Consider the following 24,694-nt stretch of genomic DNA (forward strand, 5'->3'; position numbering starts at 1 on the left):
GCATTGTCTATTTTGCAACACTGATTTATTCAAGTATGTCCTGATGAGAAAAGATAGCTTCTTTTTGAATCTACAAAAATAACATATAGCGATGGAAAATAAAGGTGCGTAACATGGGCAATTTCTATAACAATTAACTCTTGTTTTGAAGAGTTTGTTAGACTAATAAATATATAACATTATTTTCTTCTCCAGAACATTATTTTATGTCTCCCTGATGATTTAGCAGTGTTTATGTTAAGATGTCTCTTAATTTTTTTTCTAAATTTAGAGGGATTTACTTTCATTTCATATAAGCACAGATTTTAAACTGAGCATCAGCGATTAGAAAAAATTTTTTCAGGGGCGCCTGGGTGGCGCAGTCGGTTAAGCGTCCGACTTCAGCCAGGTCACGATCTCGCGGTCCGTGAGTTCGAGCCCCGCGTCGGGCTCTGGGCTGATGGCTCAGAGCCTGGAGCCTGTTTCCGATTCTGTGTCTCCCTCTCTCTCTGCCCCTCCCCTGTTCATGCTCTGTCTCTCTCTGTCCCAAAAATAAATAAACGTTGAAAAAAAAAAATTTAGAAAAAATTTTTTCAGATGATTGTTAAAAAATTAAGGAGAACATTACTCATTATGAAATCACTCATTTATGTTTTTATTTATTTTATATTAGGACATGCTTACAACTGGCGTTTGTATCTTTGACCACGGTCGCCCACCCTTTACTTTAGTCTCAGGTAGTTACATTTTGTTTTGTTGATCTGAATTTAAGGAACCCCCTTTTGTGAGTTTATCTGCATCTGTGCTAAAGTGCTGTGAAAATCCTGACTTGTTCTCTGTGAATAGATGCTTTTCCTAGGGACAATGTCAGATCATACTGGGAAAACCGTTTCCATCCCAAACTGAAGAGTAGCTGGTATTGTCTTTTTTTTTTTAATAGTATTTTCTTAATGTTTATTTATTTTTGAGAGACAGACAGACAGAGAGACAGTGCAAGTGGGGAGGGGCAGAGAGACAGAGAGGGAGACATAGAATCCGAAGCAGGCTCCAGGCTCTGAGCTGTCAGCACAGAGCCGGATGAGGGGCTCAAACTCACCAACCGTGAGATCATGACCTGAGCTAACTGACTGATGCCTAACTGACTGAGCCACCCAGGCGCCCCGCCTGGTATTATCTTTAATGCAGCTTGTAGCAGGGGCCTTTGAACAAGAGGAAAACAAAACAAAACAAAACAAAAACACAAAAAAACGTGAGAACACTTCTGTGCTAAGAATGAATGACTGGTTAACAGGTTGTGGCAACCAACAATCCCAGAATGAGGGAAGGCGAATTCCTTTTCTGCGGGAACAGACCAAATCATGCCATATATTTCATGAGTGTCCTGGAGCAGAACTGTAAGTAGAGTGTTATTTTCTGAAAATAGCATTGCAAAGGCCTCCTCTTCAACTTCAAAGGACCTAATCCTTGGTAGAAGAGAGATTTACAGTTTGAAATGAGAAATATAAGTTGCATCCTTGCTCTGTTCATTTTCGTAAAATTTTTAAAAAGTCGAATAATAATTGAAAGACTTTCTTCCTTCTTTTGTAAAATAGGAGAAGGAATACTTACCCCACAGCACTATTTTAATAATTAAGTGAACTCTCCCACAAACTAATGGGTTCTCTGTGCAGAATCAAAAAAAAAAAAAAAAAAAGGCTAATATGCCATAATAAAATGGGTTACAATAGAACCATATAAAAGACTAAAACTTAATTCATCTGATCGTTTAAGATCCCTTAGTTTCTTTGGTTTTTAATTTGTTTTTTACATTTATTTATTTTTGAGAGACAGAGAGAGACAGAGCCCAAGTGGGGGAGGGGCAGAGAGAGGGAGACACAGAATCCGAAGCAGGCTCCGGGCTCTGAGCTGTCAGCACAGAGCCCAAGGCGGGGCTCGAACTCACAAACCGCGATATCATGTCCTGAGCCAAAGTTAGACGCTTAACCAACTGAGCCACCCAGGTACCCCAAGATCCCTTAGTTTCTTATAGGATTTTTTTTTTAGTATAGAAATATTCAACAAATCTTAATTTACTTTTAACTCCAGAGAGATTTTTGTTAGCTATTTATTTTTGTTGCAATTTTCATTGCTAAAGTTAGTGATCAAAAGGAGTCTAAAGTTCATGATAAATCATGGGCTAAAGTTCCACGATGGTGAGGACCATGTCTATTTTATTAACCACAGAAGCTCTAGAACAGCACCATCCAATAGAAATGTAATCAGTCATAAACATTTAATATTCTACACATTTTCCTGTGTATCAGATGAAATTAATTTTAGCAATACATTTTATCCAAATTAATATATCTAAAACATTGTCATTTTTATATGCAATCAATTAAAAAATGTATACTACTTTAGTACTTAAGTACTTTAAGTACTTTTATTTTAGCTAATTATAATTAAATAAAATTTAAAAATCATAGGGGGCCTGAGTGGCTTAGTCAGTTAAGCGTCCGACTTTGGGTCAGGTCATGATCTCACAGTTCATGGCTTCAAGCCCCACGTCGGGCTCTGTGCTGACAACTCAGAGCCTGGAGCCTGCTTCGGATTCTGTGTCTCCCTCTCTCTCTGCCCCATCCCCACTCACTCTCTCTCTCTGTCTCTCAAAACTGCATAAACGTTAAAAAGATTTTAAAAAATTTAAAAATCATATTCTTTGTCACACTGCCACATTTCAGATGCTTGACAGTCTCATGTAGCTAGTGGCCCCCATACCGGTCAGTACAGCTTTAGAGCCTAGCATAGCACCTGGTACAGAGAAGGCATTCAAAATACATTGAATAAATAAATGAAAATAATTTTCATATTTGTCTATGTGTTCTGTCTACAGCCACTTGTCTTCCAGGGAAAACATCACTCTCGTTACTTTTAAATGACTATTTAAATCTTCCTGAGAGTAATAACTAGCCAAAAGATCAAAGGAGATAAACTCATGGTTCAGATGAAGATATTTTGTTTAAATATCTCTCCAGCCTCATACTTGGGATCAAAATACCATTCAATATAAAGAATATATACAAAAAGATTTATTTTATATTAAAAACAAGATAATAAAAAATTATTACTTGCATAATAATGAAATCATGTATGTTATCATTTTTAAAGGCATAAGCAGTTATTTTAACAAATTAACTTAGTGAGAAGTTAGAGATATCTTTTTTTTAATTGAAGTATCATCAGAAATGCCTTTACGATAGCCTGGAAATTCTAAGGCCTTTATGTCACTATGAGAGAGGTTTTGCCTCCGAAGTCTGCAGAAAGAGTTCTTTTGTTGCAAATTTTTTTGCGGTAAAATTAAAAATCCACCCACATGGAACAAAACAGAGAGGCAGAGTTGCTTTCTGAAGATTGTATAGCCCCTGAGCCAGCCAAGCTTTATAATAATCTCACTAAAGACACAGAAAACTTAAAGGCAGTTGTCAATGAGGATGGCTATTGACCGGTGTTGATCATTGGAAGAAGCAATGTCGTAGAGGCAAGTTCAGCAGGGCCCGCAAGGAGAGGGCTCTGCTTAAGACTGACTCTTTCTCTCTATCCGGGCAACAAAATTTCCCAGCATGATCATAGAAGTAAGCAGTGGTGGTTAATTGTCTCCAAATGTTCTAGTAATTTTTGTCTGACACAAAAACTTCAATCATATTAAGTGTCTAGTCTTGAGTCTATATTCAACAGCAAACTTCCCTTGATAACCTGAAAAAAATATGTCCAATAGAGTTTCACAGAATTCTGGTGTACAGGATCTTCTGACATTATGCATCAGTCTTTAGACATGGTTAGTGTGAATCTGTACCTATGACATAAATCCTCTATTGAAGAATTGACCATTCACGTTTTCAAGATTGCAGGGTGGTAAAAATATGACCATAGAAATATGACAATAGAAAATGATGGGGTAGTCCCCAGCACCCCATGAAAACTCTTCTGGCAAACTGCTAGACTTTTCCTTGGCAAACAAACTCTGATTTTGCTAAAATGACTTACTGTAGTTGTTTACATTCACAGGGACTCTTCAAAGGAACAAAAATGAAACCCAGTAAAACGGATATTATTACATGTGTACAATGCTGTTTTCTTTAATGACACAATGCTCTAAAGCTGAAAGAAAAAAAAAAATAGAATTTAAAAGGCAGACACATTTATGAAGTACAGAATTGTAATCCGTACTTGAACTCCATTAATGGAACAATGGATAAATTGACAAGAAAGAAAATGGCCTAGAAGATAACTGAGTCTACTTCATTATTATCAATCATTGATGGCCTGAGAGGTTTCCTAGATTCTGTAGGCCTACTTTGCCAGAAAAAAAAAAAAAAAATAGGAAGAAGAGGAGAGAAAAGATATTCATGGAAGAGATGTAAGAATAATTCAGTTATAAGGCAAGTATTATAGAAATTCTGTTATTTTCTGCATCTCTACCATTTCTTTCTCAAGGAAAATTGTAATACTGCTTTGATTAAAAAGAATCCAAAATCTAAGTGATCACCATTTCCGGCATAACATTTCATTTTTATAAGCATATATTTAAAATGTTAAACACCTGCTGATGGGAAAAGGCAAATGTGTCACGAGTTAGAGTAGTTATCTTCAGGGTTTTCAACAACAGAGCATTAATTTCATTTGCTCCTTTTGTGTTCCACAGTGCTGAATTTATGTTCATATACCACTGCTATTTCTCAAGCAAATAGGACTTTTTTAAAAGAGTGGATATTTAGGTAAAACCAATGGCTGTTTAATACAATTTTTGTACAAGCGAAATTATAAAATTATTTATAACTAAACCAATATTAAGAAGAAAAGAATGTATCTGCTTTTTATCTCACATTATGCAAACTCTAATACCAATCATTTCTGACACCCTCAGCATGTTTTACTTTATCCTCACTCAAAAATAAAAATAAAAATAAAACTACCAGCTTAGCTTTAAAGTTTGCATTATGAACCTGGAAGCCTAGCTTCTATTTCCCAAGTAGCATAAAAAAAAATTGCCTTTCTACCAAAGAAACATATGTGTTTGAAAGCTTGTAATCCAATTGACTTTAAAGCATTCTAAGTGCCTTTTAGGCATGGATCCCTGGCTATGTAATAGATGCATGGCACCCTCAAGATCACTGCTGATAAAGGATAAGCATGCAATACTATGTTCTCCTTTGAAAATAATGATATTTCCAGCTGAAGGCTGGGTGAATGGGAGTTTGCTAATGTAAGAATTCCTCTGAAAGTCAGATTCTACATAACTACACTTTAGAGTCTTACTTGCTTCTTTTTACCCTATAGAGGAGCCACAAAATCCAACTAGTGTTACACAGACTTGCTGATTTTCAGCTTTTCTCTCACTTGGGTAATTCTTATGACCAAATTGCTCTAGGATTTGTGTCACTGAGGAAAGAGAATGGTCGAAGTAACTGAGCAAAGAAGGTAATTGCATTCTAACTTCCTTAAGCTATCAGGTTTTAAGTGAAACAACCATTACATGCAATCATTGGACTTCTCTTTCATTGGTCAACTGCCTCCCAAGTTGTGTCGAGTAGGCCAGCATTGCTTAGCTTTCGGAAAACCAATGCAAGTGTAGTGCCTAATTCAGCAACCAAGATATTAGGGAAATGTAATATTAAAAGTATGTTCTTGATGTTTAAATGCTCTGTCATATTTCAGTTGACATTAGTCGTCACTGTGATAGCAAAAGCGGAAGAAAGAGCAAGAATAAAATGTTCATGGGATGTGACTTAACCTCTAAAAAAAAAAAAAATGGGCTCCACCAATGCCAAGTCCAAGGTACTTTATCACCAAACTGTGAAAAACTTGACTCTATGAATGATTTTTAAGTGACCAGGTTAGGAGCAAAAGTATCAATCTAATTTGGAAAGGCCAGTGGACTCTGTCTGAGCTCTCTCTATCGTCTTGGATCTCTGTGACGTAACTTGGGACCTGAAAATTGGCTCTCCGTTAGCTGCCACTGTGTCACGAACGACGCATCTTTACCATTGCCTCACAGGAACTTAGGCTGGGGGATTCTTCCCAGCCCTGGGCTACACGGATCAGGGTCGATTCAAAGCTCTCATAAACCAGGAAAGCCTCAATGAGCCTTTATCATATTGGCACGAACTAGTGATTACTAATGTTTTCCCTCGCAAAAACTTTCTGACTCCATGATGGTTTATGCTTCATCCCCTTGGCCGGGCTAGCTGCACAACGAGGGTGGACTAAACAGCCATCAGGCATTTTGCAGCATGCGCACGCCATCTGCCAGTTATTCACTCAAGCACTAGTCGAGTTCCTGCGGTCGGGGGAGTTGGCACATGGAGCGAGAGACACTCGTCGGTTGACTTTAGCATTATTATGTTTTGTGGGCCTGACCCAATCAGGTAAGTCTTTAAAAGGGCCAGAGCTTTTCCTGGCAAATAAGATTTCAAATAATGACAGAGTCTGCAACTGTTCTCTGTATCTTCCTTTCCTGACTGTCTGCGAACAGATAATAGCTTCAGCTCAAGCCTGTGGGCTCTATGATGACCCGATCTTGCCTTCTGTTTGACCTACAAATTTTGGACTTGCTTAGCTAGCCCCCATTATCACACATGCCAATTCTCTGTTATCTATCTATCATCTATCTATCTATCTATCATCTATCTATCTATCTATCTATCATCTATCTATCTATCTATCTATCTATCATCTATCTATCATCTATCTATCATCTATCATCTATCTATCTATCTATCTATCTATCATCTATCTATCATCTATCATCTATCTATCTATCATCTATCATCTATCTATCTTCCTACCTCTCTGTCTAATCTCCTGACTCCACTTTTGTTTTGGTTGAACACTGACTAATACAGACCTCCACACATTAGCTGCTATACTCTCTGAAGATGCTATACTGAAAATTGTAAAATTAAATAAAAGCTGCCGGGATGCATCTGTCTTATTTTAGTTCCCAGCAAAATCGCATACATTTGAAACAGAGCATAAATCTACTGATTTATCCCACAAAACAATTATGGAGGGCCTGCCTAATTCTGTTCTCTGGTATTGGGAATATAGCAATGAAAAAGAAAAGGAAAAAAAAAAAAAACAACAGTAAAAGTGCTACCCTCATGGAGTTCACAGTAAGGTCTGAGGAAAGGCACTGCCAGTAAATGCAGAACTCAGATGGCGATAAGGGTTAAATGAAAATAAGCTTCTGGGGTGGTTCCATATGCTTTATTTTATAATTATTTATTATAGTAGACATTATATTTTAGCCATGATTCACTGTGTGTTATATTTCACACTTTCAAAAAAGGATGAAAAGGAGTGCCTGGGGAGCTCCGTCAGTTGAGGATCCAACTCTTGATTGGGTCACGATCTCATGGGTCCTGGGATGGAGTTCTCTGTCCAGCTCTGCACTGACAGCATGGAGCCTGCTTGGGACTCTCTCTCTCTCTCTCTCTCTCTCTCTCTCTTTCTGTATGCCTCTTTCTCACTCTTTCTCTCTCTCTCTCAAAATAAATAAACTTAAGAAAAAAAAGTACTAAAAAAATGTACTAAAGTAGGTTTGGTGGAATAAGAAATGTCAGAGGGCCGGGTTGGAGGGAACGTTGTCTTAGATTGTCCTGTCAGGGAAATGAGTTTTGAGCAGGGTCGTAGGCGCAATGTTTTGTAGATCAGGGTCCTAGGTTTGAAGTCACTGGTTTCTAAGAAAGATGCAAGCACTCTGGGGCCAGTGACAGAACAGAGGTAAGAAAAATGAGATGTGCAAGATTCACGGGTTGGGCAGGGCTTCAGTGGGCCTTCGTCATGATTTTTAAGCATACTGAGTGCAGGACTCTGTGATGTTTTTAAGCATAAAATTTACATTGTACCTCACAACCTAACCCAAACATACTTCTCTATGTAATGATTTTTCACTATCTTCTATGATGTACCAGAATCATTTTTCCTTTTCTTTTCATTTTAATAGTGTGTTGGGGGAGCTGTGCGTTTAGGTTTTGCTTCCTTTCTATTGCATTTTGGAGGATGCCGCTTTCAAAACTAACTTGGTTTCCACACCTATTAATGAAGTATAACTTCAGCCCAAAGTAAACATTGCTTAAATTTTCTTCTGACTTTTATTACAGAGAAACTGAACAAAGATTATTTCAAGTGAGGGGGTTGAGAGAATTTTGCTAAGCTAAATATCCATAATTTGAATAACCTTTTTGTTTCCTTTGCCATTGACTAAACTTAGTAGCCAAATGGCATTCTGGCTATTGTAATTATTTGTAAGCTTTTTGTTTTGAAAATTTTGTTTTGAAACCTTAACAAAACAGTGAGTATAAAAGAAATATATGTGAACGTGTCCCTTAGCATCACAACCATGATATTTTGTCATAGATTTTATTCATTATCCCCAGTTTGGATTTCTTTTGAGGTTGTTTTTGTTTATTTTGCTAGCATATTTAAAGTCTTTTTCAGACACAAAATAACCAAAGGCACACAAATATTTCACTGTGTGTCTCAAAACAAAAGAAGTTATTTTTTTAATAACTTCAAAGCCATTCTCAATACATGAAATAATTAAAATGGTTCCTAATATCACAGTTCGTATTCAAATTTCCCCAGTTGTCTAAAAATAAATTTTCATCATTTTTTTTTAAATAAGGACCAAAACAAGGACAAGTCATTGTAATTTCTGGCTTGTCTTTTTAATATGTATTAAATTTACTGAATCTAGGATAGCCCTTCCTTTTCAATGCAATTGCCCTGTTCAAACCATGTCATATTCTGGGTTTCACTGATTACATTCCCATGGTGGTAGTTAACTTGTTCTTCTATCCCCTGCTTCGTATAGACTTAGAGACAGATCTAAGTATTTGATAATTAAGGTTCCAATTTATTTATGAAAGAATAATTCACTCCATCATGAGGCGAAATATATCAGCTGTTCAGTTTGCAATAATTCAAAAACTGGACATCAGAGTTCAAATGGCGACACCCTGACCCCTTTGTTGTGAAGTTTCCCTTAAAATTTTTACCTAGTTTTCTTTGCTGTCTTCTAACAACCGTTGCTCAAATCAGGTATTTCATTTGGGGTGACAAAATTGTGGCTTTGCTAATTCTACCATTCCTTCTACATCTCTTACCTGAAATTTCATCTGAATCAAGGAATCGTATCTCTTCCCCCACCCTGGTCCCGCTACCTCCACTATGATTATGTAAATTGCATACTAAATTATATTCTAACAAAAAAAACACAGAATAAATGCTTAAATTATTTCTCTTTAGTTATCAAATTTCAGGTTGAGTTGGTGCCTTATCAACATCCAATACTGATCACTTAACTTAACCTTTTTCATAAAATTTCATAATGAGCTTATGAATGTTATATATTTAATGACATGTTTTAATCAAGTACAACCATAATTTTATTTTGATGCTGTTCCTTTTTTAGCTATTTTTGTCCAGCTGTAAGCCCTTTCAAACTAGCCTCTGTGTCCTTTAGACATGATGCCATTTGTCTTTTGAAAAAAAAGAGTTTAGTTTCATCCTTACCATTCTCTTTCCCAGTCTGTAATGAGTCATTTTCTAAAGATCCATGGATTATTTTGTTGGGTAACTCTGTTTAGATACCAACATATGGCCACTGGGGCTGGCCATTGCCTCTGGGTTGTCATTCCTGGAGGAGTTTTAAGTGGACAAGCTAAGAAATATATCTTTTAAAAAGGGAACAATTACAAATTAACACCAATATTTATATTTTATACTTACCATTGCAAGTCTTTTTTAAATTTAATTTAATTTAATTTTATTGTATTGTATTTTATTTTATTTTATTTTATTTTATACGTTCTTATGTTGAAATCTTAGTTCCTAACATTCCATTAATTATTTGCTTTGCTTTATAAAACCATATAGTCAGTTCTGCTATAATGCTTATTTTGAAAATGTCTATTTGTTCCAATATGATTTATGTCTTAGGGAACAATCTGAGTTTAAATATGAATATCTCATTTGCTTCTGCATGATTTAATCTGCACGAAACACTAGGGAAATGCAGACAACTGCTCCAGGCTGAACTGAGCCACATAGAAATACAACAAACAAACAAACAAAAACCCACACACTTCAAACCTTTACCAGAAACTTTAGGTCAATGCCTGTATTTTGAGCCCCACTCATCTAGTGTAATGATGTTCCCTCCAATTTCAAATAACTATCCATCCACTGCCTCTACATCTCAATAACTCCAACCTGCAAACTTTCATTCAATGTCCACTTCCACAAATGTCAGGTCTTTTTCAAAGTAAAACACCACATGTGTTTGTCTCCTAACCATTTAACCCGTGTAAAATTGTGCTACTCTTTTTAGTAGGTTCCTATCTTTTTTTTTTTTAATGCATTATTTGCAAAGTTTCTTATATTCCTAATCTCATTTTTCTCATAAGTTTGGTGGTTTTTATTGTAGGATTTTGCATAGCATGGTAATTTTAACATGCATCATGTCATAGCATAACTGATTGTGAATGGCATCGTTTCAAAACAGCAATACTAATATTGTGACTGACATTGAGACTGTTGAATGAAGTTTAAGATTTCTTCACAGGTTTGTAAAAAGGATATGGGATTCACTTCTATCTCTGTCCCACATTACTGACTTCAGGCCTAGACAAGCTGGGCCCCAATCTGGGTCCTACATCTCAGGAGGCACTACACTTTGGAAATGTCTTCCTTAGAATGGTCTAACTCCCCTTCTAGTGGGTGGGACTGAGATCAAGCAATACCATGGTCCCCCTTACTCCCTTCCAGAGACTTTCTGACCCTCTACTCTCCTGTGGTGTTGTCCACATACCTCAAAGAACTCCTGGACTCATCCTTATGAAATTGGCCTGGGATATCATAGGTGGGTCTAGATTCCAAGAGGACAACCTGATAAGGAGATTAATCACTCTAGAGTATTTCCTTCTTGGGGGGAGGAGAGTTGTATGCTATAGGTCTTCCAGAATGGCACTGACATCTTAGTTTAGGTAACTCAAATTGTTTTGTTCTGCAAATGAAAGCATATACTCACTTCCATTCACAAAAGGAAGCACACTATTTATGCTCTGTGTGGTTTCCTACTTTCACTTAATGCTAGAGACTATATAGGAAAGTATAAAAATCTATCTTAACCCCCATGACAGTGCTAACTCATTTCTTTTGCAACTGCATAATACTTCATTGCATTGTGAAACAACATTTCTTTGAATTTAGATTTGGATTTCTTCTAGTCTTTTTGATATTACAGTGTCATAATGTATAACTTTGTGCAAGTCATTTAATATTTTTACAAGTGTGTCCTTGAGATAGTTTTCTTGAAATAGGATTCCTGAGCTAAATGAGATAATGAGGGGCTCATACTTACGAACTGCGAGATCATGACCTGAGCCAAAGCTGGACGCTTAACCGACTGAGCCACCCAGGCACCCCTCCTTGCATATTTTTATATGGACTTCATAATCAACTTCTATAGGTCCAGGAATAATACATCTTTTCAGTATATTCATTAAAATCATATTGAATTTCTAAAACAATTTTTAAGAGAATTAACCTTTTCACGATGCCATCTACCTTTCCAAAAACAGATCACATCTTTCCATTTGTTTAAAACTCTTTGTTTAGCAGAGAAAAAAGAAAACTACTGATCTTAAGAAGAGTAGGGAGCAGGTGGGGTACGTGGGTGGCTCAGTGGGTTAAGCATCAGACTCTTGATTCCGGCTCAGGTCGTGATGTCACAGTTTGTGAGTTCCATTCTCGCATCAGGCTTTGCCCTGACAGTGGAGTCTGCTTGGGATTCTCTCTCTCCCATTCTCTCTGCCCCTACCCTACTCATGACTTCACTCTCTCAAAATAAATAAATAAACTAAAAAAAAAAGGAAGAATTGGGACCTGTTAACAAGTAGGTAATTTGCTCAAGTGCCTAGAAACAGAAGTTCAGTTCAGAATAAAATCAAATAATCAAATCAAATTTATGCATACATTGTCAATAACTCTACTCTAGGTACCAAGAATAGAACAACATATGCCAGTTTCAATGAGTGCTCTAATGCCAAAACAGAAAGTTTGGAGGAGAGTTGGTTTTATAAGACTACTATCTTGACAGATTTGAATTCTGGGACACCAGGGATTCCTTTCTCAGAAGGGTACATTGAGAAAAGATGAAACTCTAGGAGTTCTATTAGTGAGCACTATTTTCTGGCAAAATCGAATTTTAAGATGGCTACTAATTGCAGTTTAGTATATCCCACAGCTTCTGAAAAACCACCTGGTAGCATGTATGCCTGGAAAACTACAAAATAAAATTCTTGGAGAAATGACAATATGTCATTAATATCAGACACTCCAAAGCCTTGCTAGAAACAAAGCTGTGTGTGCAGCTAAGAAGTCAAAAATAAAATCAGTTAACAGCTTTTTTTCCACCCCAGTACTCAAGAAGGGGGTCTTCGAAATGTCCTGTAACTAGTTCCCAGGCATGGGAAATTCACCAGTACCTTTGCAAGTCGGCTCCTTTTCCTATTAGTCAACTGCTGCCCCCTCTCTTTTTTGCCACCACAGTATCCAGCCAAGGCTTTATTCAACTCTCTTAGGAAGGCTGCGGTCCGAACATCCTTTACAAGAACACCTGCCATTGATGATAGAGGCAACAAGGTTTGGTAAAAACAAAACTAGCCTAAACTAAAATCAGAAATTGCAACACACACATTCTACCAACTGCCATGCCATTTATTAGGTCATTTGAACTTGGCTTATTCTCGTCACCTTTCTGAGCTACCTTTATAAAATTTTTTATTGGTAAAATGGGAATAACCGCAGTTATCTTACCTATAACAAAACAGTTGGGAAACTTATACTTGGAGTGCCTGGGTGGCTTAGTCGGTTAAGCATCTGACTTCAGCTCAGGTCATGATTTCATCATGGTTCGTGAGTTCAAGCCCCACATCAGGCTCCGTGCTGACAGTTCAGAGCCTGGAGTCTGCTTTGGATTCTGTGTCTTCCTCTCTCTCTGCCCCTACTCTGCTCACTCTGTTTCTCTCAAAAATAAAAATGATAAAAACATTGAAAAATATTTTTTTAATTATATCAGTTCATTCATATAAAAATTTTGAAATTGCCAATGCTATAAAATTTGAAAAATAGTTTAATGTTGCATATTTATCTTATATTAAAAATAATTTATGCTTTTTATGAAATATTAGAAAAATAGCACAAAATACAGAAAAGAAAATTAAATCCATCTATAATCCCACCAACCAGAGGTAATGATATAATAATTTCTCCACTAACTGAGTGGACTTAAATTCAACACACACACATACACACACACATACACACACGCATACACATTCAAACATTCATAATGTTGATATCATACTATATATTCAGAATTCCTTATTTTTAGTTTTTCACTCAATTTTATATTAAGACTTGGAAAAGTTGTCCTTATATATGTGTGCAATGCCGAATTTACTCAGATATGTTTCTAATATTGGCTATGTAGGACGTATCTCATTGATTGCTGTTTTTTAAATGTTCCACTCATCATAAAATACATTATTATTAAATTAATTTGACCATATTAGAGGAATTTCATTTTTCATGTGATGTTAATGATAGAGATAAAAATAGATACTCTTCCATATTCTATGTTATAATTGTGTATAAAGTAAATAGCTTCTGAATTAAAATAAAATATAACAAAAACATTCAGTTTTCCATTGAGTGCCCCCCCCACTTAATTCTTAAAAAAAATTTTTATTAATTTTTTTTAACGTTTATTTATTTCTGAGACAGAGAGAGAGAGACAGAGCATGAGCAGGGGAGGGGCAGAGAGAGAAGGAGACACAGAATCTGAAATAGGCTCTAGGCTCTGAGCTGTCTGCACAGAGCCCGACATGGGGCTCGAACTCATGGACCACAAGATCATGACCTGAGCTGAAGTCAGACGCTTAACTAACTGAGCCACCCAGGTGCCCCTTAATGTTTTTTATTTATTTTTGAGACAGAGAGAGACAGAGCATGAGCAGGGAAGGGGCAGAGAGAGAGGGAGACACAGAATCCGAAGCAGGCTTCAGGGTCTGAGCTGTCAGCACAGAGCCCAACGCGGGGCTCGAACTCATGGACCATGAGATCGTGACCTGAGCTGAAGTCGGACGCTTAACCGACTGAGCCACCCAGGCGCCCCAAACCCTCCACTTAATTCTAAATTTAGTGAGCAACCTTTGTTTTAAATTTTTTTAATGTTTATTTATTTCTGAGAGAGAGATAGAGACAGAGCATGAGTGGGATAAGGGCACAGAGAGGGAGACACAGAATCTGAATCAGGCTCCGGGCTCTGAGCTGTCAGCACAGAGCCCGACGCAGGGTTCAAACTCAGGGACCACGAGATCATGACCTGAGGCGAAGTCGACACTTAACCGACTGAGCCACCCAGGTGGCTGTGAGGGACCTATTTTTATTAAGGTAGAACTTACATGGGATGAAATGTACAGATCATAAGTACAATTAGATGAGTTTGGGCATATAAGTAGATATAATCACTCCACCAAAATAGAGAAAAATTCCACCATCCTAGAAAATTCTATCATGTTCCCTTATAGTTATTCCACCCTCATGGATAACTAATGTTTGTATTCATACAACACTGATTTGTCTATTCTTTCTTTTTTTAATTTTTTTTAATGCTTATTTTTGAGAGAGAGACAGAGAGACAGAGGGTGAGTGCAGGAGGGGCAGAGAGAGAGGGAGACAGAATCCTAAGCAGGCTCTAGGCTCTGAGCTGTCAGCACAGAGCCCGATGCGGGGCTTGACCCCACGAACCTGGAGATCAGGTTCAAACTCACGGACCATGAGATCATGACCTGAGCTGAAGTCGGACACCCAACCGACTGAGCCACCCAGGCGCCCCCTGATTTGTCTATTCTTGAATACAATGCATATAATTAGAAACATACAATATGTGCTTTTTTGTGTCTGGCTTGTTTCGCTCAACATAACTCTTTTGAGATTTATCCATATTCTTGAGTGAATCAGTAATTCAATCATTTTCGTTATTATGAAGAATTCTACTTATGAATATAAGACAGTTGGTTTACACTTTGGGCTTATTATGAAGAAAACTGCTGGATACCTCCTGCACAAGTCGTTCTGTGGGTATATTTTGGGTACACACTTAAGAGTGGGTATAGTCGTATGAGAAACTGCCAGACTGTTTTCCAAAGTGATTGTACAACTCACTGATATTTGATTCTGTGAATACTTTGAAATGCTGGTCTTTTGCTGTCTTTGACTAGCTATTTCACTGTGCTTTTAATTTGTATTTCCCCAAGGGCTGACTATACTGAGCACATTTTCATGTGCTTAATGGTCATTTCTATCTTCTCATGTAGTGTCTATCAAGTCTTTTGCCCCTTTTACGGGGTTATCTTTTTATTACTGATTTATAGAGTTGTCTATATATTTGAGATAGAGGTCGATTATTTCTTCAGGCTTTTTTTCTTTCTTTCTTTCTTTCTTTTTTTTTTTTTTTTTTTGGTCATGCTCTCTGTCTCCCTCTTTTTCTTTTTATAGGATCTGATGTGTATATACATATCATATAAATGTAAAATTGTGTCTTATTGCTGCACAGAACACTGAGGCTCAGCTTATTTTTTTTCATTATTTCTCCTATTTTCTTTAATTCAATAATTTCTATTAATCTGACCTCAAGTACAACAAGTCTTTCATGGTATTAAATCTGTGGTAAAGTTCGCCCACTAATTTTTTTTAAGCTTATTTATTTGGAGAGAGAGAGAGAGAATGCAAGTGGGGGGAGGGGGGTGCAGAAAGAGAGGGAGAGAGAGAGACAGAGACAGAGACAGAGAGAGGGAGAGAGACTCCCAAGCAGGGTCCATGCTGTCAGCACAGAGCGCAAACCCACAACCGTGAGATCATGCCCTGAGTTGGACTTCACTGACTCAGCCACCCAGCAACCCGATTTTTATTTCTGATATTATACCAAGAATATCCACTCAGTTACTTTTCTCAAAATTAAAAATTTCCGTTTCTCCATTAAAAATCTCCATACACATGGATGCGGGTGCACGCGCATACTCACACACACACACACACACACACACACAATTTCTTTTTCAATTTCATCTCTTTTATTACCACGTAGCAAAGCAACTTCTTGGTATACAGTCCTACGCATTATAACATACATAAAGATCCATATATACACCAAACGCTCGAGCACGTAACAATGTCATCACCCCCACATCGTACTGACGCTATCCCTCTGTAGCCCCACCCTGCCCCACCCAAACTTGCAACCAGAGTTTTCTCTTACTGAGATGGTCATACAAGTGGGACCCTATAGTATGCGTCTACTTGAGATGCGTTTCTTTAGCTTGCGTTGTGTTTTTAAGACCATGGCATGTAACAGTAGTTGACTCATTTTTACTGCCAAGTAGTATTCTGCTGTTTGAACGGACCACAGATTCCACTTCTGAAGAACATCTGAGTTGTTTCCATATTCGGGCAGTTATGAGTTCTGCTGCCAGGAACATTTTGGATAGGTTTTGCCCTTAGCCCATCCAGAGCCTTTCCTCCAAGATGTCCTTCTTATTTCGAAGATACGGGCATTTGGGATCTCAGTATATGCTTGGAGTCCCCAGTGATGTCTTACAACATCTGCAAACGTTGCATGACCTCTGGCATTTGCATTCAGCTCTTGGTCCTGCAGTAGCCTCCCTCCACCGGACCTCGTAAAGCCTTGCCCTCCGCATATGTAGTCCCAATACCAGCCAAAGTCCATGTGAAGAATCCCCACTGAGACTTCTCTGGCCCTTATCTTTGCTGCCCTGTCCTCTCAAGGACCATATCCTGAACATTCCACCTACTGAAGCAGCTCACTCTCCGTACTCTGCCTTCTCAACTCAGCTAGACTCTTACCTTTTACTTGACCGTCCCCGCAGGACGCCAACATCCAAAAATGCACCCACAAAAAGAACATGGGGCAGCATTCACGTATTTTTTTTTTCTTTCAGGGATCTCAATGCTCTGCGCTTTTTTTGTTCACTACATGCAAACAGTTACATTTTGTTCGGCTTTATAGTTGCTTACAGTAAGAATGCAAGGCTGATACCTGTTATCCCGTCACGGTTAGCAGCCGTTAAGATGAAGTATGCATTTTTATACTTTTTTTTATAGTTGGAATATCTCTGAGAGGTTACATGAGTGGGTAGGAGGGTTAGGATTTAAACAGCAGTCTACAGATTTCACATCTATTTTTTTCTCCATTATATCACAGCTTCTTATAGTTGTTCCTATTTCTGCCACATCCTAGAGCCTAGCACTCATACATTTTACATAAAGCTGTTTACTTATTTTTTTAATATCCCTAATTCCATCTCTCCTGTAATGTGTGGTAATCACAATATTCTATAGAATAATTATTATTATTGAAAAGTATAACATCACCACCATTATTGTTAGGAAACTACTTTCTACTTTTTGATCTTATTTTTAAAACTCTCATTTTGTACCATGCCCTTATCTTTAATCCACGCAGTGTTTCTTATTAGAAGAGCCTAGAAAACTCATAAAATTCCCCGAAAGCCAGGATAACCATCACATAAAGCTTATTTTAAAACAAACAACCAAATATTAGTCTCCCAAAGCATTAAAACACATTCACTTTTTCAGACATAAATAAATTACATCTTATTAAGTAGTAGAGAGAGGAAAAAAAAAAGTCCTTTATATATTAACAATCACGTGGGTCTGTCTGCATATTTTGACTACATTAATTCTTAATTTGTTTCCTCTCCTCAGCGATTTTGTCAGCTTTAGTATATTTAAATTCCATATTAATATTATTTTGCAAATCATTAAGCCTCTACACATTACTATTTTTTTTTAAGTTTTATTTATTTTGAGAGAACGGAGAGTGCCCCAGTGGGGCGGGGGGTGGGGGGTGTTGCAGAGAGAGAAAGAATCCCAAGCAGGCTCCGCATGGTCAGCACGGAGCCTGATGCAGGGCTGGAACCCACGAAACTGAGATCATGAACTGAGCTGAAATCAAGAGTCAGACTTTTAACTCACTGAGCCACCCCAGTGTCCCTACACATTACTTTTTTTTTTTTTTTTAATGACCATGATTCCTTGACTTTTCACAGCAGCCAGTTTCTGCTTAGCCCAAGCCGCTTTCAGTGGGTCACCTGCTTCTGGCTAGAACAGTGAGAGCTATCAACTCTCTAGGTTTCCCAGTTATACCTTAGCTGTTCTCCACCGGCTCCCACCCTGAGCAAGCAAATCGAATGCATTTTTTTTCTAATACAGAAGAGGAAGATAAAAGGACAATTAATAGCCATCAATTCCAACTCTGTGCCAGGTTTCCAAGACAAATTTGCCTCTGTAAGTCTTTGCAGGAACACAGTTGAGGAAAGTTCATTCCTAGGAGACTCGAATTCATACAGCTTATAGGTGTTATAGGTTTCAAACTATGCTTGACTTTAAGACAAAGCTCTTTTCAATAGTGCTGGAGGCCAGGCTCCACATTAAGCTGAAAAACAAAACCAGAAAACAACACTTCTATGGAAGTATGCAATTATACCATTTAGCAGAACAATCATGAATTGTTTTCACAGAAAGAACAATCAGCGGTTCTTTTGTGCCTTCATTCTGGATGCATTAGATGCAACCTAAAGCTTTAAAATATGTTCAGTTTGTGGAAGACAGGATAGTGTCTTAGTTACTTTTCACTTTTCAAAAGTTGCCTTCGTTACTCGGCTTATTTTGACATTCTCAGTGTTGCTTTCCTTTATTAACCTCATTGTGTTATATTCTGCCTGCTTTTCCAAAAGCTTTGGAATTATATGCTTCAATACCATTACAGTGCCCAAAGTGTTGGTACTCTTAAAAAAAGAGAGAGAGAGAGAGAGTTCAGAATCTTGTTAATCAGTGGACATTTTGCATGTAAAGGAATCCTAAGAGTGAGACAGATGTCTCAGCTTTCTTCCAAGAGAGTTGCACTAGAAGGACATTTTCACCTCTAACAAAATCTCATAGAGTGGACTGAGACATCACAACTATATTTTACTTGAAAGCTAGGCCTAGAGGCATAGTTTGCATAGAGAACAACAAAAAAACAGGGCCACCTGGGTGGCTCAGTCAGTTAAGCATCAGACTCTTGACTTGTGCCCAGGCCATTATCTCAGGGTTGGTCAGATCGAGCCCCACATCAGCCTCTGCGCTTACAGTACTGAGCCTGCTTGGAATTCTCTCTCTCCCTCTTTCTCTCTGCCCACCCCCTGCTGGCTCTCTCTCTCTCTCTCTCTCTCTCTCTCTCTCTCTCTCTTTCTCTTTCTCTCTCGGTCTCTCGCTCTCGAAATAAATAAATAAACACTTAAGAGAACAAAACAATCCACACTGCTCACACAGTAAGTGCTAGAAAGAAAGAGGAGGATTCTGAGTCTCCGACTTCGGCTTCTACTGGAAGATTGAAGATTTAAACAAAGCAAACACACGCCAACAGCATCAGTAGATAACAGGTCACTGTTTTAATCGTGGGATAAGTAGCGTCTGTTTGAAAATTTACATTTCTGAATACCAACCTCTTAAAATCATGTGTCATTTAAAAAGTAGCAAACAAAACAGCACAAAAACAAGCGGTTACCACAATAAGCTGTCTGAATTAGCAGAACTGAATCTAATTGTAAATGAATTGGGGGAAATAAGTAGAGGATAATCTTATTGATGTGTTTTCTTTTGCCAAGCAGTAGCTCATCACACCTGCTGAGTTTGCTGTTCATAAGGTTTACTTTTGATTTAAGCAGTTAACATTTCTCCATTGAAACCAATAATGCTGTGTGTAGCAAAACACTACGAGGTAAGATATAAAAGCAACTTTCCCTTTATAAGATATTGATTTTTAAATAACTAATCAAGGGTTGAGGCTATCCCATAGGAGGATGCAAGACAAAAGCGAAACTAGGATTAATAAAGCTATATACACAATTTCACTGCTTTAAATTTGAGTTTTAAAGGAATTAATGAAATGACTCAGGGAACAATGTTAGAAGTTTAAGAGATAGCATGTAACAAATGAAGATTTATAGCGGGTTTTTTTTTTTCAATTTTTTCAAAAGGGTTTTCCATTTAAATGGAAGCAAAATAATTGTGTGCTTGTGCTTAGGAACAAATCTGATCAAATCCATGTTTAGAGACACTCAGATTTTCTCCATGATATTTCAAGGTTACTTTGAGGCACGGGAGGCTCAGAGGCATCAAGGTCAAGTTCATCCAGACTTTGTGACCTTGATGTCCAGTTTAAAGGCTCTGGGAACAAGCGAATCCCTGAATGAAACTATAGCTTATGTTTTGGTATTTCATTTAAACAGTAGCTTGGGTAGAAATTGGCCTGAAGCATTTGATTCCTCAAGGAGTCTTTCTGTTGACCAGGCTGAATGGAGTCTTGGAGGCATAGCTACCTACAAACATAAGGATAATGGAGAACAAGACATTAGAACACGAATCATATTATACACAGGGCTGTGTGGCACTACACCCAGAATGTCATTGCGTGAGCATCGGAGCACTTAGCCTCTAAGAGAAAAAGTTGCAAAAGGCACTACAGTATTTGGAGCGTCCAAAACAGCGTCGAAAACAGTCTGGTCTCCAGACTCATTGGAAGGCTGCAATTATGACTGGCTTACGGATGTTCTTACGCAGCCCCTCTCTGATATTCCAGGCCGTTTTTACAAAATAGGCTGCGGGAGGAAGTTCTTTTGATAATCACTGAAGCAGTCAGAGAAAATGGCAAAACAAACTGTGGCAGCTGCTTGACGCTGCGGAGTCAGGGTTTGTGGCTCAGTGTCACAGGCTTGCCTTTTTCTAAGTATACAGTTCCATTGCTGGGACACCCGTAAGCACAGAAAACTAAATGAAATGATCATAAGGCTTGTTCTCTTGCAAAATACAATTTATATTAGCGCAACAGTATTTTTTTTCTAAACATTTACTAATTTGTCTCAACAAAAGAATAGTTGTTGAAACAGACTTTTTCCAAAATCTGTGTGCCAAGGATTTTACATTTATTTTTTAAGGATGCATTGATTCACCGGGTGTCATTTTTTTTTGTTTAAAGTGTATTTATTTTGAGAGAGTGAGAGAGAACAGGCCGGGGAAGGGTCAGAGAGAGAGGGAGACAGGGAATCTCAAGCAGGCTCCGCATTGCCAGCACAGAGCCCAACGCAGGGCTCGATCTCACAAACCATGAGATCGTGACCTGAGCCTAAAATGAGAGTCAGATTCTCAACTGACTTGAACCACCCAGGTGCCCCTCACTGAGTATTTTTCAAACAGCTTCCTAGATTATAATCCTTACAACAAAACTTCAAGGTACATCTAGCTAACATCATCTTTGAAGTGTAGAAATTGAATCTTAAAGAAATCAAATAATTTTCCCAAATCCACAAAGATAAGACCATCAGCACCAGTATTCAAATCTAGGATATTTGGTCCTGTCTTTTTAAATAACATAAGCATACAGAATCTCTAATGCTTATGGATGTTGCCTATTTGGAATATCACCTTAGTAACTTTTTTTTTTTAATTTTTATTTATTTTTGAGAGAGAGAGACAGAGTGGGAGTGGGAAGGAGCAGAGAGAGAGGGAGACACAGAATCTGAAGCAGGCTGCAGGCTCTGAGCTCTCAGCAGAGCCCAACACAGGGCTTGAACCCACGGACCTCAAGATCATGAGTCAGACACTTAACGGACTGAGCCACCCAGGCGCCCCTGGAATGTCACCTTTGGAAGGACTTTTTCATCCTCCCACATAGACCCAGTCTGTGATATTATTTTATACCAACACAGGGAATACTGTCAGGATAAAATAGATTTTGTTACAAGTTTGTAATTTTTGTGATACTTAACACAAAGTGTCAGCTAGAATGGGCTATTCTTTATAGTTTGTGGAATAACTCAAAGGACTATGAGAGTGAGAAAAAGTTCTATGAAACCTCGTATATTTCCAATTAATAATCAATGAGAACTATGTAAGATCATTTCCATTCCTGTCTTTTATGACCAGTAAGTTCAGAGCTAAATTTAATCAAGTAAAGTATTTCATCCCTGGCTTCAATTATAATGACATCTGCCTTATCTAAATGATCTAGAAGCTATTTTCATCTTCATTTTAACTTCACCCATTTTTTGAAAGCTATCACAAAATCTTTGAATACTGGGTAAAGGTTAAACTGGTCCCCTCTACACTCATGGTAGAAATAAGGAAAGTCTCAGGTCATGATATGAACAAAGCAATACACAGAAAATTAGCAGTGATCAGATTGAGATAATCTCCACTTATATTTGAATGTATAAATTATGCCAGTGTATGCTTCCTCTTAAGCCATTGTATCAATTACTTTTTACATCCAAAATTTGTTAAGATTAACATCAACATCTGATTACAGGAGTCCTGTAAAGTCATCTATTTTATTAACCAATAATGCAATGATTCTAAATTATGTTATACATCACCTTTCTATCCTGATAACAAATTTGAATTTCTATTCTCTAACGACACTTTAAAATTCTGAAAATCCTGATTGTTGAGTTGTTTTCAAGTTATCTCATGGCCATTCCACAGTTGTCCCAGACAAAGCTATATGTCATTGTCTATCCATTGGCCACTGCCTCTAACTTTCCCTTACATAGCTCCTTCTGCTAATACGATTTCCACACAAAGTAGTTTTAGACGTAAAAAATTTAAAAAATGAAAAAAACTTTTAAAGAATTTCTAGATTTCTACAAAAGAGCTAATATATGATTGGGGTGGGGCTTTAAATGTATATATATATATATATATATATATATATATATTATTTTTTTACTACATAATATTCTCTTAAACAGAAGCATGTTTTAAAAGCTCTTTATTTTTTTGTAAGTTTATTTATTTTTGAGAGAGAGAGAGACAGAGCTTGAGTGGGGGAGGGGGAGAGAGAGAGAGAGGGAGACACAGAATCGGAAGCAGGCTCCAGCCCCTGAGCTGTCAGCACAGAGCCTGACTCAGGGCTCGAACTCACGAACTGTGAGATCGTGACCTGAGCTGAAGTTGGATGCTTGACTGACTGAGCCACCCAGGCAACCCTAAAATCTTTTTAATCTTCACAAAGTAACAGCATGCTCTGTTTTTATGGATTCAGTGATAGTTTTGGTTCTCTGGCAACTGTTTTCCTTAGCATGATTTCCTATTGGTTACCACTCAGAGCATATCAACCAATAATCCCATCAAACGTGAAGTCAAATTTGTGGTCAAGGACTCTTGATTCATTCTTGAATCATAATCACTAACAAGTATCTTAATGTGGCTTGAGTCCTACTTGCCCCATATTTTCTCTGCCAGATGGTACTTCTGCATCAGTCAATAATAAAAAACCAAAGGGGGCGCCTGGGTGGCTCAGTAGATTAAGTGCTAGACTTTAGCTCATGTCTTGATCTGAAGGTTTGTGGGTTCCAGCCCGGCGTCGGGCTCTGTGCTGAGAGCTGGGAGCCTGGAGCCTGCTTCAGATTCTGTGTCTCCCTCTCTCTCTGCCCCTCCCCCACTGGGACTCTGTTTTTCTCTCGTCTCTCTCTCTCTCAAAACTAAATAAACATTAAAATAAATAAATAAATAAATAAATAAATAAATATCAATATCCTATTTCTATCAACTGTATAACAACATCAATTTAAAAAGAGAAATTTCTTTTTAAAAATTATTATATAGAAGCACGTTGCTAGAAAAGATGAGTAATCACCTTACAGCCTCTAAAATAAATTAAAATTTTTCTCTTACCCCAATATACTCTTCAACTACTTTGGTACAATTTCTATACTAAGATGAAAACATACTTGCAAAATATTTTATCCAAGCATAGTTTACAAAATGAAAATGAGCTAACTCCAGAAGTTGTAAGGAGTTACTATATTTGAGATCTAGGAGCAAATGTCTGATTAATATATTTAGAAACATTTGTCATTTTAAAAATATATTTCTTCATGAGGTCACTTTTTTACATGGCTGTGTTTTATAAACCTACTTCAAAATGAGTGTTCAAAGATTATGTTCTTTTGACATACAGATTCATTTAAAAATCATTTGCCCAAAGATGGCTTTGGTAAGGTTAAAAATACAAGTACTTTGTCAAAACCAATCTAAATCTCTGGATAAAACCGTTCGAAGATTGTATATGGCTGTTCAATTTCATTTTTAAACTGTAGTTGTTATTAATTGCACTATTGTTTTAATAACACGATTCTCATTAGTTTTTTCCATTGGTATTAAAGTAAGTGTTGGCAAGAAAGCAGATCAGCCAAAACTTTGATTCATTGTTGATAAGGTGTCAGTAAAATGGCTTTGAAAGACTGTTTGGCATTATCTTCTGGAGCTGACCACATGCAGATTCCATGACCTGGCAATTTCATTTCCAAGTACATACTTAACAGAAATGGGTTCCTTACCTCCACGTTTCAACCAAAAGGTAAGAATTAGAATGTTCTTGACAGCCTCAAACTGGAAAAAATTTAAATGATCAAGTATAACATGAATAAATACATTCTGGTAGTGGGTAAAATGGGATAGTGTACAAAAAATAAAGAGACAAATGGTTGTCAAACATTCCCATATATGATAAACACCCAAACAAAAT

Source organism: Leopardus geoffroyi, chromosome B1 (genome assembly GCF_018350155.1).
Source record: "Leopardus geoffroyi isolate Oge1 chromosome B1, O.geoffroyi_Oge1_pat1.0, whole genome shotgun sequence".
In the NCBI taxonomy this organism is placed as follows: Eukaryota; Metazoa; Chordata; class Mammalia; order Carnivora; family Felidae; genus Leopardus; species Leopardus geoffroyi.